The 13,900-nt window shown below is 46.2% G+C and overlaps 2 long non-coding RNA genes and 1 pseudogene across 6 annotated transcripts; 1 reads left to right on the top strand and 2 right to left on the bottom strand.

Moving 5' to 3' along the window:
- Positions 1-3,857: 3,857 nt before the first annotated feature.
- Positions 3,858-6,947, bottom strand: LOC119294094 (annotated as a pseudogene).
- A 1,678-nt stretch (positions 6,948-8,625) lies between these two features.
- LOC119291897 lies at positions 8,626-11,222 on the top strand. The gene is made up of 4 exons (XR_005142728.1): positions 8,626-8,760; positions 10,031-10,139; positions 10,262-10,375; positions 10,468-11,222. It is a non-coding gene; the product is annotated as an uncharacterized LOC119291897 (long non-coding RNA).
- LOC119291898 lies at positions 8,755-13,486 on the bottom strand. 5 transcript variants are annotated; one of them, XR_005142730.1, is made up of 8 exons: positions 12,884-13,486; positions 12,626-12,801; positions 11,778-11,835; positions 11,198-11,229; positions 10,999-11,082; positions 10,229-10,325; positions 10,074-10,163; positions 8,755-9,631 (listed from the first exon to the last, which is right to left on the bottom strand). It is a non-coding gene; the product is annotated as an uncharacterized LOC119291898 (long non-coding RNA). The 5 variants fall into 5 exon arrangements; XR_005142732.1 differs by lacking the exon at positions 8,755-9,631 and having other exon boundaries at positions 9,638-10,163; positions 11,171-11,229; XR_005142729.1 differs by lacking the exon at positions 8,755-9,631 and having other exon boundaries at positions 9,638-10,163.
- Between the last annotated feature and the right edge of the window lie 414 nt (positions 13,487-13,900).

Here is a 13,900-nt window from a genome sequence, read left to right as displayed (position 1 = left end):
GTCGCCGGCGGTAGGCGCGGTGGTGGTGCTGCCCTTGGCAGCAGGGCGGCGTGGTGGCGTGCGGTGGCCGACGGCGCGTCCCCGGCCCAGATCTGGGCCTTCCCGGCCTCATCTGGGTCCTAGCGGGCCGGTCCCTGGCGTGGCTTCTTCGTCATCTGTGTGGTGAGGCGGAGGAGCGGCTCGGACGAGGGGCGGCGATGCCGATGGCGTGCCAGCTGCAGCGCGATGGCGGGAGCTGTCCGGGAATGGAGTTCCCGGCCGGGCCTGTGGGCACATGGGCCTGGTAGGCTCCTGCTTGTGTGTCCGGTCGGCTACCGTCGTTGACGGCGGAGGTTGTGCCCTCCCGCGTGCCGACGGTGCAGCGGCCCCTAGTCCCGACTCCTATTCCTCGTCGTGCAGGCCTCACCTCGTGGTGCCGTGGTGAGACGGCGTGGAGGCTTCTTGACCATGGTGGCGCAAGTTGGTGGTCGGTTTGGTGGCAGGCTCCGGAGCACCCGAGGTGAAGGTTGGGATCGGGGGAAACCCCTGTCGGCCTGTCCGACACCGACGCGGCGACGCCAGTGGGTGCCGCCGGACCTTTCTGGAGGGCGTCGGGGGCGACCCTTCCTCTCGCCTCTCGTGTACCGGGGGAAACCCTTGGCAGCAGCGTCGTCCTCGTCGCGGTCCTTCTTGGAGGTGCTGATTGGTACCGGTGCTTCGGAGCCTTGGAGCTTGGTGGGAGATCTTCGGTGGGCGCAGTGGTCGTGTAGCTTCTCCGTTTCCGTCGAACCGCCGTTGTCGGCATTCTTTTCTCTTGTTGTTTCTCTTTCGTTTCTTTTGGGTGTGTCTGTGCTGCTTCCATCCCAGCACCTATCCTTGGTTGTATCAGTTGGTTGCTTTGAAATACAAAGCGGGGGAAATCCTTTTTCGTCAAAGTAGTAGTTTTATGCTATTTATTCTTGTCGTGTGGAGAAGCTCGACACTTTGTCTCGTGGTTGCAACTTGTAAATGATGGCGACTCCTGTGTAGTAGCCCTAGGAAATCGCGAAAACAAACTTCAAATTATACCTCCATCCACAAATGATGCCACGTGCACGGTTTGGTTCGCCTCTGTCTCTATCCTCGTCGTCTCTTGCGTTGCTTGGCTCCAGGAGCAGGAAGGAGAACGTGTGGACGATCCGTACCTGTCCCACGCGGCGCCCAGGCGACTCGACGACGGATCTGGATCAGACCCTGACATGCATGGCGCGTGGTTACGTGGAAAGCATGGCGTTTTGCCGCCACGCCGGATCCACGTCACCGGCTGCAACAGCGGAACATCGGGGACATGCATGGGAGCATGTGGCAGAGAGGTGGCGCCCAGGTGTTCTCGTGGCTCAGGCTCCGGGAGCGGCTGGCCGTGCAGTCCCAGCGAAGCGCAACTTGTTGGGTGTCTCCTTCCTTTCGATCGCCTATGGCCTTGGCTTGGATTTGGATAGACCTACCATGGATAGCGCATGAAGGCATGTGCTGGGAATGGGAAGTGGATAAGCATCTGCTGCTGTCGTGGAAAAACCGGCTGCTTCTTTCCAGCGAAAACGATCTCCTGCTCCTGATCGTGATTTTAGCCTGTGCAGCATACTTTTCTACGAGTACTATTTACCTTCCCTTTACACGCCTGGGGCAGAGACAGGGAAGAAAAAAGGAGGCTCAGAAAACCACCTTTTCACTACGGCAGAAAGCAGAGAAAACCAACAGGCAGAAAACATCTCTGAAGTCTTCTCGGCTTGGGCTTTTACATAAACCGATCCTGGCAAAACACAAACCTCCAGCATCATCCATTCTCCAGCCTCAACACCAAAAGGGCCGAACCCTCGCTTGGCTTCCATGGAACGTCTCAGTAGCATCAGTACAACAAACGGCACATATACGAGGGCATGCATACTCTTTACGTAGCTTTTCACAAATTGACGTTTCTCTAATAAAAGTATCAAGTAGAGTAATGCAGCAAACTAACAACCGGGCAGCTTGTTGCCCATTGCAAAAGATTTCCTCTTTCAAATGTATCTGCGACAAGTTTCTAACGTATGACGTCAGCTGGCAGTATAATAAATGTAGCTCTGTTCCTTCAGTGCTCAAGTCAAAAGATGATATTATATCACCACTCTGGCACAAAACCACCTCATGTCCAATCGAATAATGCAGGCTAAATAAAATGTTGATGGCTTGTGGAGGACTATCAGGACTTGCATAAATTTTACCCAAATGATGCAAGTGCAGTTTGTGGACGAACCTCATGTGGAAGCTTTCCAGAAGATTCAGATCTAGAGTTGTCCAACTTGGACACCCCTTCCCTGCCTGCCATAGGGAAGATGATGAATTGCTCACTAAAATTCAATATTTGTAGTATCAGGAAGCATACTTTCTATTCTCTAAGGATATATTTGGCCAACAAAAGGAAGATGACTCGTCGGCAGCAGAGCATGTGAACTGGCCAGAAAATTTTATGAAAGTTTTAGGCCGACCCTTTCATGACAGACTAAAAATTTGTCACGTGTTCAGTTGACTGAACCACATATCACATGACAATGATTTTTCTGCGCTACATGTTTTTCCACAGAAATAATTGCGACAGAAATTAGAGAAAAGACACCATGCACCAGAAATAATGCAGCTAAAGAACATACTCAGGGCAGGAATTCCTAGAAGAATACTCTTTACTTCCTTGCAGGATATGCCCATCCCCATTTTTTTTCCTGGATGTCCTTCAACCATCTACTAAAAGGCCATGCTATAAATTCTACTCCCTCCGTCCCATAATATAAGAGCGTTTTTGAGAGTATGAGATGTGTCAAAAACGCTCTTATATTATGGGGCGGAGGGAGTATGAGATAGTACCCGCAACTTACTTGTACTGCAAGACCATTATCCAGCAACAACCTTTTATATCATCATTTTGTACAAACAAGTGTTGTTACCATTATCCACAGGATCAATTTCATATCTGCATATAGTACAAAGAATACCTTAAGAAAGTAGGACTATATATAGGAAAACCAACCAATCATAATGTGGATTGTACAAAAATATACTCCATATAGGCCAGCCAATTATCAGCATCCAATACCAAAGGATTGCTGCAAAAGGTGCTCAGAAAACTAGGGAACCTCACCTTCGTAGAAATATGAATCTGTAGGTATATAATCCAGAAAAAAAGTAGAAACAATGTTTTATAAACGCCCTTAAGAGTAGTATACCCTGACTATCACAACTCTTACTATATGTTTCGTTGGGCTGGAAAATGACTCTACCACTGATACATTCTTTGGTCTTCAGCGCACATATATGAACAAAAAAATGCATGAAGCAAAATGTGATGTAATCACTTTGATTAAATGATCAGCATACATAGTAAGCACATGGCAATTTCGTCGTTTATGGGTAAATTATAAGAAGCAATAGGCTCCAAGCCACACCTGTATGGACGGCGCTAGCAGTGCTGTCCAGTCTGTTGTAAGTTTGTGTATAAATGACACATGGCAATTTCGTGGTTTATGGGTGAATTATAAGAAGCAATAGACTCCAAGCCACACCTGGATGGATGGCGCTAGCAGTGCTGTCCAGTTTATTGTAACTTTGTGTACTACCATGTCTATCCCAAGCTTTGCTTACACACTCCGGTAAATCTTTAAATCTTGTGTGCTCCTGTTTCAAAAATGTTATGTACTCCAGTTCTTAAAGAACCACTGGCATAGTCTATGAATAGTTAGAAAAGGTCAACAGTTTTTATTCAAGCTCTGTAATCCTCTTTGCAGTAGGCGAATCATAAAAATATCACCAAAACTGCCTTTTGGTGTGTGCATATTCAGGCATGATAGAGATCCTTAATGATAGCCACAAAAGGAGTTACGCATACTTGCAACACAAGCCTTATAAAATGTTAAAAGATATTTCATCCGAAGTACAATTTCTAGCTGAAAGATAGAATAACAAACAGTAAGGAGTAACTACATGACGCATCAGAAGCTTCGGAGCATGAGAAATTGAGAATACATGGAGGCAAATTTCAATCGGTTCGAACAAACGAAAACCTTACCAGAACATTAAGGACCAGGGTTCTGTAGCATTGGGATTTTCTTCCACACCAAGTGCCAGAACGACTCTCCTCAGAATGGCACCAATTGGCTGATGTGAGTTCTCAACAGCCTTGCTTATAGCTTGCCATCTCTCGCCATGTTTTGGTTCAGCGGCAATGCATCGTTTCAGAACATCCCTTTGCGTATCCGCATTTCCATGCTGAAGTTCAAATTTATAGTACAACGCCCAAAAATCCCCAATATCAGGAGCAAGGGTAACAGCTCTGTTTAACCAACTTCTTGCTTTATCAACCTTCCTGTCATGCCAGAAAAGTTTGGCTACAGCTGCGATGACATGCGGATCATGATCACATCTCTTTTAGAGCATCTGAGCTCTTTGATTTGCGTTGAGGACGTGGCACCATCTCTATAGCCCCAGCCCACAAAATGCCACTTGTTGGACACTCTTGCAATGCCTTGGCTAGTAGAGAATCAGCTTCCTTGTTGTTCCCGTGTCTCAGTTCAGCTCGAATAGCTGCAAGCCATAGTTCAGGTGTCGCTGGATTCTTTTTCCTTGCCATGGTGAGGAAAGCGCGTGACTTGCTCAAGCCATTTATCCTCTCCTCTAGATTAGCTAGCGAGATCCAAAGAGGGATGCAACCGGGGCAGTGCTTGAGTCCATTCTCGTAAACCTCCTTTGCCTTCGCTCCATGGCCAATCCGGTCTTCCATCTGCCCGAGCATTAACCACAATTTGAAGAACGAGGGGAATAACTTCAGGCCTTCCTCCAACAACCTCCTTTCCTCATTCACATTTCCTAGTTCCCTCTCAACAATTGCTGATTTCATCCAAACCCTCTCAGCTCCTCCTCTTTCCCTGGCCTTAGTCAAGAGCATTCTTGCTCTCTCCGGTTCGTTGTTCTCAAACTCCAACTTGAATGCAGCTAACCAGATCTCCTCTGAAATGGGGATAGCAGCATAAGCATCCTGAAGAACGGCCCGAGCTGCGGGGACATCACCAGCCAGCCATTTCTCCTTGGCAAGCATAAGCCATAACACCTCGGCTTTTGGATTGTACTTGGCAGCCTTTACGAGAACGGCTTCAAGAGATTCTCTTGTCCCATGGCTTTTCTCAAGTTGCGCCACTTTAAGCCATATACTCTTCTTGGTAACAAACACGCTAAGAGCATGTGCATAGATGGCCCGAGCTGTCTCAATTGAACCTCGTTTCATGCATTCCTCAGCATCAGCAACCCATGTTCGCTTCCGGTCCTCATCATCAACCCCAACTCCAATAGTGTTTTTGACAATAGCGTGGCAAGTAAGCACAGACCCGGCCCGCTCTGCAGCTTCGGCTTCTTTTAGCCATGCCGCCCTGTCAATATCCAACCCCTCTCTCTGCAAAGATTCTACACCTCTCTCAATCGTCTTGCTTACGGATTGGGTGTTCTCATTAGCCTCCTCCAGCTTTGCAGCTGTGATCCAAATGGCAGGTTCCTTGTCGAGCTTCTCCCTGGCTTTATTAAGCACCTTCCTTGCCTGATCATATGTCTCGAGCCTTGCTAGGGCAAGCCACAGCTCGACATGAAGCGGGCAGCACTCCACTGCCCTGTGAAGCAACATCCTTGCATCCTCCTCATTTGCCAGCTCCACAACAGCCTTCCACAGCCTAACTGAATCAGGAATGTGCTCCAGCCCCTTCCTCAAAACCCTGCTCTTGTTCAAATCACTAGTCTCTAGTTTTGCAGCCTGCAGCCACAGCTTCACAGAATTGGGAATTGCCTTGACACCCCTCGCAATGACTGCCTTAGACTCATCCGGGCTAGCCAACCGGCATGCCTCGATCCAAACATCCTCATTCTTGGGGCACTCCTCGCAGCCGCGCTGAATGAGTTGCCGAGCAGACTGGAGCTTGCCAGCAACCTCCTCGAGCCTAGCAGCAGCAATCCAACCTGGAGGATGCTTTGGGTTTGTCTGCGTCACGGACCTGAGCAGCAGTCTCGCCTTCTTAATGTCAGAAATCTCGGCATTGCTAGTAGTTTTCATGATGTTCAAGTCTGTAAGGTATCCTTTTGGATCAACAACGGTGAGCCCGGAAACTGAATCCGACAACCTGTCCAGCTTGAGCGAAAGCACGGTACCGCGGCCCTCGCCCACGGCGGTCAGGTCGGTAACCGGCGTCTCCGTGCCGCCACCGCCAGCGGCGCTGCTCTTGGGGTCCAGCGCCGTGACATGCCCCTGCTCCTGCCGGGCCTTCTCGAGCAGAGTGTCCGGCACCGGCACAAAGCTCTCAAAACGCTGCTTCTTGTTGCGCGCCGAGTAGTCGCCGATTTCAGGTATGCTCTCCCACTCCTGCACTGAAACATCCGTCAGTTTCCTCTTGAGATCGGCAAACTGCTCGGTGATCTTAGGGTTGGAGGCACGGTACTTCTCAATCTCCTGCTTGAGCCGCGCCTCGCGCCGGTCCTTGCGGCGCAGGTCCATCCTCTGGTCGATGGTCTCCCAGACGGCGTCGGCCTCGCGGTCGTCGTCGTCGTAGTCGGCGTTGGAGAAGAGGCCGGCGTCGTTGCCCTCGAACTCGTCGAACTCCTGGTTCTCGTCGCACCCCTCCGCCTCGTCGCCGCCTTCGTCCTCGTCGGGGGTGTTCCCGCGTCCACGCCCGAGGGAGGGAGCAGCAGCCGTGTAGCGGGCCGGCCCGATGTCGGAACGGGTGGTGAAACCGGCCGCGCCACGGCCGAGACCCGCGACGTAGTTGGCTGGCGGCTTGGAGTTGAGGAAGTCGTGGCGCACGGGGCGGGCGGGCGTACCCGCCGGAGGAGGAGGGGGCGAAACGAGGTCGGTCATGCCGCCGGGAAGAGGAGGATTGGAGGGCGGGCGGGCGGCGGTGGAGCGGTTGGGTCTGCACCGTGGCCAACTTTTTTTATCAGATCAGAGACCGTGGCGAACTCTTTTCGCATAACAAAAGACACCATGGCCAACTCGGGGTCCAACTCAGAAGGCGGTGAGTGGCTACGTGTGGGCTTGGGTTGTAACTGTGCTCGGGTGGGCTTTTTTCGGGTCGTCCAACGAGATCCTTTTCTTTCTCTTTCTCTTTCTCTTTCTCTTTATCTTTATTTTTATCTTTACTAGTAGAATGCCCGTGCGTTGCCACGGGCTTTTAAAATATTTCACTGGAGTTATATAAACACATGTTAAATTTTACATGTAATAAAGACACAATAGCATGAGTGCAACCGCGTAATAATTGAAGTCCACTTTACTTGCAATATAAATAGATAATAAAAGCAAGTTGATGATTCATACATAAGAGCGATGATCCAACTAAGAATTATTACTAATTAAGATATTCTTGATTCGATTAAGAAATTCTCGCACAATATCAGTAATGTTGTTTTTAGCTTTATTTGGATGATATTTGAGCAAGCATAATAAAAACTTCTTCCTCAACTCATAACCATCTTACACAAGCAATATATGTAGTTAACACGAATACTTCATGTTGAAGGTCTTAAAATGTGTAACGGAGAATACTCACCACGGCCATTTAAATATTTTGCTGGTATTATATATAAACATAACGGGTGTTAAAATTTGCATGTATACAAAAGATAACAAATGGAAAATAATTTAAATCCATTTCATTGGCAATGTTAAAGTTTTGCAAACTTTTTTTATAACATACATGATTGATGCAATGATGGTAATATCTTTAGGGGTGCAAACATAATCTGCCGTTATGATATCACAATGAGCCAAATCACATGAATAAAAAAAATGGATGAAAGAACAGAACGGTAATTACAGTAAAAACAATATCCCATGTGTAACATTTATTTATTTTGCCTTTAATGTTCTTATGGGCTATCCTCTCTTGCACGCTTTTCACTCTCTATAAAACTCGCTGAATTTTTGTCTCCTCCGAACGACGTCGCCTCGGGACCCTTGTCGATGGATTCTTTTTAAACATCGACATAATACATCTCATTCTTCAAAAATAAACATAATATAAAAATACACCCTTTACGTTATCATGTGCATCACACATACAAAAAATAATAGTTATTTGTATGCATCTCATCTGGTAGTTGAGTAAAACTTGATGATATCGTTACATCAATGGCAGTGTCAGTTGACATTTTGAAAGTTTCATCCGAATCCATCAGTTGAAACACTTATCCACAAATCTGAAGCATATAAATATATAAACATATAAATGACATTTTTATATTATAAACATGTAAATAAAAGTGAGACAAACCAAATTTTTCACAAACTAAAAAAACTTATCCTCACAGTACAGCCACTCACTTTCTCCACTCAGAGGCGCTCCTCTCGCCTTCTCCCCTCACAGCTACTCCCATCCATGGTGCCTCCCCTCCCCTCGACGGCGGCGTCCGGGACCTCCTCTCCCTGCACCGGCCCACCTCTTTGCTTCTGCCCTCCCCCTCCCCCGCCTTCGACAAGCACCCCAGCGCTCGCGACGCAAGGCACAGGAGCGCAGTCTGTCTCGGCTGCCGCCGCCGTCGTCTCGTCGCCGCTCGGAAACGTCGATGCCCATGAAGACAACAAGGACGACGAGGGCTCCTTCGGCCCCGAGATCTTCTGCCGCCACTCCCAGGAGGCGGTCGCCCGGCAAGGTCCGCACGCAGGTCGACGCCATCCACCACTGCTTCTCGTGACGCCAGGCCGACCGCGCCTCCAGCGTCCTCGCAGAGCTCGCAAAAATGGTAATCCCCGAACCCCACACGGGCCATACTGATCTGTGCCCTTCCGCACCTGTTCAGGTGTCGTTTGTGTATTTGGTGGAACCTTGGACAATCCTCATGTTCATTTTCAGTTTAGCAATGGCCATGTGTGGTAATGTTACTTCTCTGAAAGATGTTTGTGAACTGAAAACTGAAATTTCACTATGACTGGGATGTACAGAGCCGTTAGGGACCCCTAGAGTTATGCAACTGTTAGAACCAAACAGATGAGTCTGGATGAGCATTGCTATTTTCATATCCTATTGGTGCTTGAGACTGCTTTTATCTATTCCAAAGCTCCCCCTTAATCACACTTCTTCAGTTATGTTCTTGGTCATATATTTTCTTGTTGTTACAACCGTTATCTAGTTGTATTTTTTTCTGGATGCTATTCTTTCATCATAGGCCTTTTATTCTGTAGGTAAATTAGAGGTTTATTAAATTATTATTTAAGTAATTTATGGGTTAACTTCTCCTTGAGCTGGCTCTTGTCTCCACATGCCTTTTGCTCCCTTAACCTCCTCCTTCCTATGAAATCTTTGTAAGAAGGTACATTTCAGTACAAAAGTAAACATGTATATTTTAGTATAAGAAACTGAGTATTTTCACAAAGTATCACTAGAAATTAAATATTAGCATGACAAGATATTTTAGTACCTTCTGTGAAGCAATAGTACAAGTGAAATCAGTCAGGGAGTACCACCTGAAGAATATCATCACAACTTGACAAGTATGAAACCGAACCTTTAGTTGCACCAGGTGACTATCCTTGTCATCTCCAGATTGAAGCCTCTCATCTTAGCCTCTTCTCCAAGCATGCACCGAAGACTGTAGAAAGAGTTTCGGTAATTTCCTGGTACCACATGATTAGGTGTGGATGTGTCTTTCAGTTTAGATTCTGCTTTGCAGCTAGGTAATCCAAGCAAATATATGTTAGATTTTCTATACTATCTGATAATATCTGATCATGTTGTCACAAAGTTTGGAGATAGTATCAAAATAAAAAGAAAGGAAAATGCTTGAAGAACAAAGGATATTATTCGATTGAATCAGTGTTGTAAGATTAAAGATGTATGGTGTCGGGAAAGATAGTCTTTTATGTATCTGATCTTGTTGGACTGTTTGGAGATTTCACATTGTGTCACCGAAGTGAAATGATTTCTTAAGTCAAATAAAGTTTTCTTTTCCATGTTGTGGTCAAGCCATAACTGGTGCTTCTTATGCTGATCTGTAAAAAACATTGTTTTTGAAGGATGGGTCTACATGGAGGATGAACAAGTTCACAGACTTCTCACCATTCTTGATGCCGCACCCATGTGATTCACATCTCTGGGAACGCCATCTCTTCCATCGTGGGCCTTGTATGTTACTACTTGCCTGAGCACCTGTTTTCCACTTTCTTATCAATTCTATAAATTCTTTGTGCAAAGGGTTGGTTAGTGGAATTTACCTGGAACTTATGATTGACGTCTTTCCTGGGCAGAGTTCCTGGACACCGGAGTCTCCCCCTGGACCTGACTTCCGCCAAATGGCCAACTACTTGACACCTGAACAAGGGGATAAAAGTCAGAGGCATGGGGATGATGATGTCATGGATGTAAGCTCTTTCCATGTTTGTTACAATAATGCTTCTCAGCAGTCTTGGTGTCCAATAATTTGAATTGTCATCTAATGCATTGCTTGCTACAGGTTTGGAAAATGGTAACGACGAGAGTTCTTCATGCAGTAAGAAACCAGTAAGAACTGAACTTAGTTTTGTACCATTGCGGTTTGCAAAGCTTTGGAGGCAACTTAATGTTTAAGCTCTCTAATTTGTCATTCTCCCATATGAAATTGTCCCGTTATCTAGTTGTAATTTTTCTGGATGCTATTCTTTCATCATAGGCCTTTTATTCTGTAAGGTAAATTAGAGGTTTATTAAATTATTATTTAAGTAATTTATGGGTTAACTTCTCCTTGAGCTGGCTCGTGTCTCCACATGCCTTTTGCTCCCTTAACCTCCTCCTTCCTATGAAATCTTTGTAAGAAGGTACATTTCAGTACAAAAGAGGTATATTTTAGTATAAGAAAACTGAGTATTTTCACAAAGTATCAGTAGAAATTAAATATTAGTATGACAAGATATTTTAGTACCTTCTGTGAAGAAATAGTACAAGTGAAATCAGTCAGGGAGTACTACCTGAAGAATATCATCACAACTTGACAAGTATGAAACCGAACCTTTAGTTGCACCAGGTGACTATCCTTGTCATCTCCAGATTGAAGCCTCTCATCTTAGCCTCTTCTCCAAGCATGCACCGAAGACTGTAGAAAATGCAGAACAATGTACATGTGAATTGGAATCTCAACCTTCAGTGAACAGATATTTTTTGAACTATTGTCAACTCTGTACATGGTCCAGATTAGCTCATAATGATACCTCTCCAATTCTTGCTTGCTTGCTACACCACCCTGAAATTGCAAACAAGATCATAGATTAGTTCAAATGATGATCAGTATGTCATGCACACCTAGGGAATCAGGTGTCATCTTAGTATATTTGTATGCTTCTCTTCATAGCTTTCCTCGGTAATCTCATGTACTGCTTCTCAAACATATGCGTCGGGCAACCCGGAGGTACATGTGATTGATTTAATTTCCCCTTTTATATGAAGATCATTACATATGTCAGCCAATGCAATCTGAATCGTGTCATGTTAGTACATTCAAGTTTCCGATATCTGTTTCTATTCTGAATCAAATTCGAATAACACGCCAGACTCCATCTAAAGCTTGTGAAAATTTTCCTCTGTTAAGATTTAGAAAGAATAAGAGATGGCCGATATCTGTTTCGAGTTTAGATGGAGTTGCGACCATTGTCGCCTTAGAAAGAATAACAGAGCTTCAGTAGTTCAGTTCATATGCATCTAGTCACATGAACAAAATTCAGAATACATACTACAGTTTGTATTGGTCTACTCACAAGAAAAAAATCACCACCGAAGATTTAAAACACATACTTCAGTTAAGATTTGTTAACTTGGTTGTTGCCGATTACCACACTAAACTGAAATAAACCTGCAATAGGAAAGACGGAATTAAGATTTCGGACAAGTTAATAATCATGGAGAATTAGCATCTGTTTGCAGATTGTCCAGAGTGGAATCAAATTAGATTTTGTTATAGATTGAAACTAACAAAATAAACACATTTTCTAGAAGTGTAATCTTGATAGTGGAAAACATCACAAAGGGCATTAGGCATGCAAGCAGATCAATTAGTCCTAGCAAATCTATAACACCGGTAGTTTTCAAATTAGTCCTAGCAAATCTAGATTGACACTAAATTTTCTACTAAAAATGTCAAACTAAACAGTAACTTTGCATCGTCTGGTCACTGCGTCTACAATTCGACATGATTGATTAATTAAGTTGGCATATTTTTTTTCTGAAAAGAGAGTTGGCAGATGATTGTAACTTGCAACAACTGATATACTCCCTCCGTCCGGAAATACTTGTCATCAAAATGAATAAAAGGGGACGTATCTAGATGTATTTTAGTTCTAGATACATCCCTTTTTGTTTATTTTGATGACAAGTATTTTCGGACGGAGGGAGTATATGTGTAGCATGCACGCACACCTAGCTAGCTTGAGGCTAATGGTCAACGACTAACAATCAAATGAATACCTGCACGGTGCTTAACCAATAATAATTCAGCAAATTAGAAGTTAATGAAAGCATCTATTTAATTGGCTGCACATGGTCAACGACTAACAATCAAACTGAGACGGGCCTGGCACTTAATTCTCACTAACTAATCATATAATTCAGTAATAGCTAATCAAAGCATCGAACTAATAAATTACCAGAATATGGATTTAGAGGCAGTTGGTTGTGGTGCCTTGGACCTCTGGATCCCAAGGTAGGCGAGCTAGGTTGCAGTTGGCCCTCTGGACGCCATTCACCATGTCTTGATGGCCGCCTCCGCCTCCAGAACGTAACTTACCAAGCATCCATTCAGGCTTAGCATCAACTAACAGGACTGAATAATTAATCAAGAGAATTAACTACTGAAGATCAATCGATGATGAGCGGAAGAGAGAATTGTTTGGGTGAGTACTCACGAATCTGTTGCCCTTGGATCTGCCGGTGCCCTTGTCGACGATGACGACGGCCTCGAGGATCTCGCTGAAGCGTTCGAAGTGGACGCGCACGCCCTCCTTGCTCGTCTCCCACGCCAGGCCACCTACAAACACCTTCATCAGCCTCGTGTCGCCGCCGCCCCTTAATGATCCATGGACATTCTCTTCTCCTTCATCTAGCTCTGGGCTCAGCCTCTCCCGATCTCTTTCTGGAAGTGCGGAGATGGCGGCACCAAAACCCTAGAGGAGAGGGAGAAGAGCAGAAGGGGGTCGCCGTCGGATCGGGGTCGTGATCGCCGGCGTCACCTCGCCCGATCCCACAGCAGATAGCCGCCTCCTGCTAGCGCGACGGCGAAGGTTTGGATCGGCCGCGGAGGGGGCGTAGGGGTGGATCGGCCGGGGCACCGGGATGGATCGGGCGTGCGAAGGCTGATCGGCGGCGGAGATCGATCTGCTCTGGGCATGACGTTTTTTTTGGCAAAGGTTTTTCGGCAGAGATGGGATGATGATAAAAAAAACGGTGGTGGGGATGACGAAAATAAACCAGCGAAAATAAACCGCGTGGACTATTCACCAACTGCTTCATTAGGAGTAGAGATTCTTTATCTAATAGGAAACATGCCCGTGCGTTGCAACGGGAGAGAAAAAAAAATATATCACATGCCCCTTACCTGATAAGCACCCGTATCATTGCTTACCCTCCTTTCAATCTATTACTCGTAATGAGTAACAACTACTTGGCAAATGACAGAAGATAGAAAAATGGAAGGAGCCGTTGTGTGGCGACGGGGAGGGAAACTCGAAATCGCCGCCGTCCGTTCCCTTCCCTCCTCCCTCGCCGCCGCCAGAGGCGCGGCTGGGCAAAGTCTAGTTGGCGCTAGTGCGGGCAGGGCTCTCACGTCCTCCGCGTTGGGAAACGAGTGTGGGACAGTGTCTTTGGCAAGGGTGTGCCATAAGCCGGGCGCCATGGTGTGTTGGTGCTCCATCACGCGGCGGACG

This window comes from Triticum dicoccoides, chromosome 4B (assembly GCF_002162155.2).
Source record: "Triticum dicoccoides isolate Atlit2015 ecotype Zavitan chromosome 4B, WEW_v2.0, whole genome shotgun sequence".
Classification (NCBI taxonomy): domain Eukaryota; kingdom Viridiplantae; phylum Streptophyta; class Magnoliopsida; order Poales; family Poaceae; genus Triticum; species Triticum dicoccoides.
The sequence above is the reverse complement of the archived record's forward strand: the minus strand, read 5'-3'. Positions and strand labels throughout refer to the sequence as shown.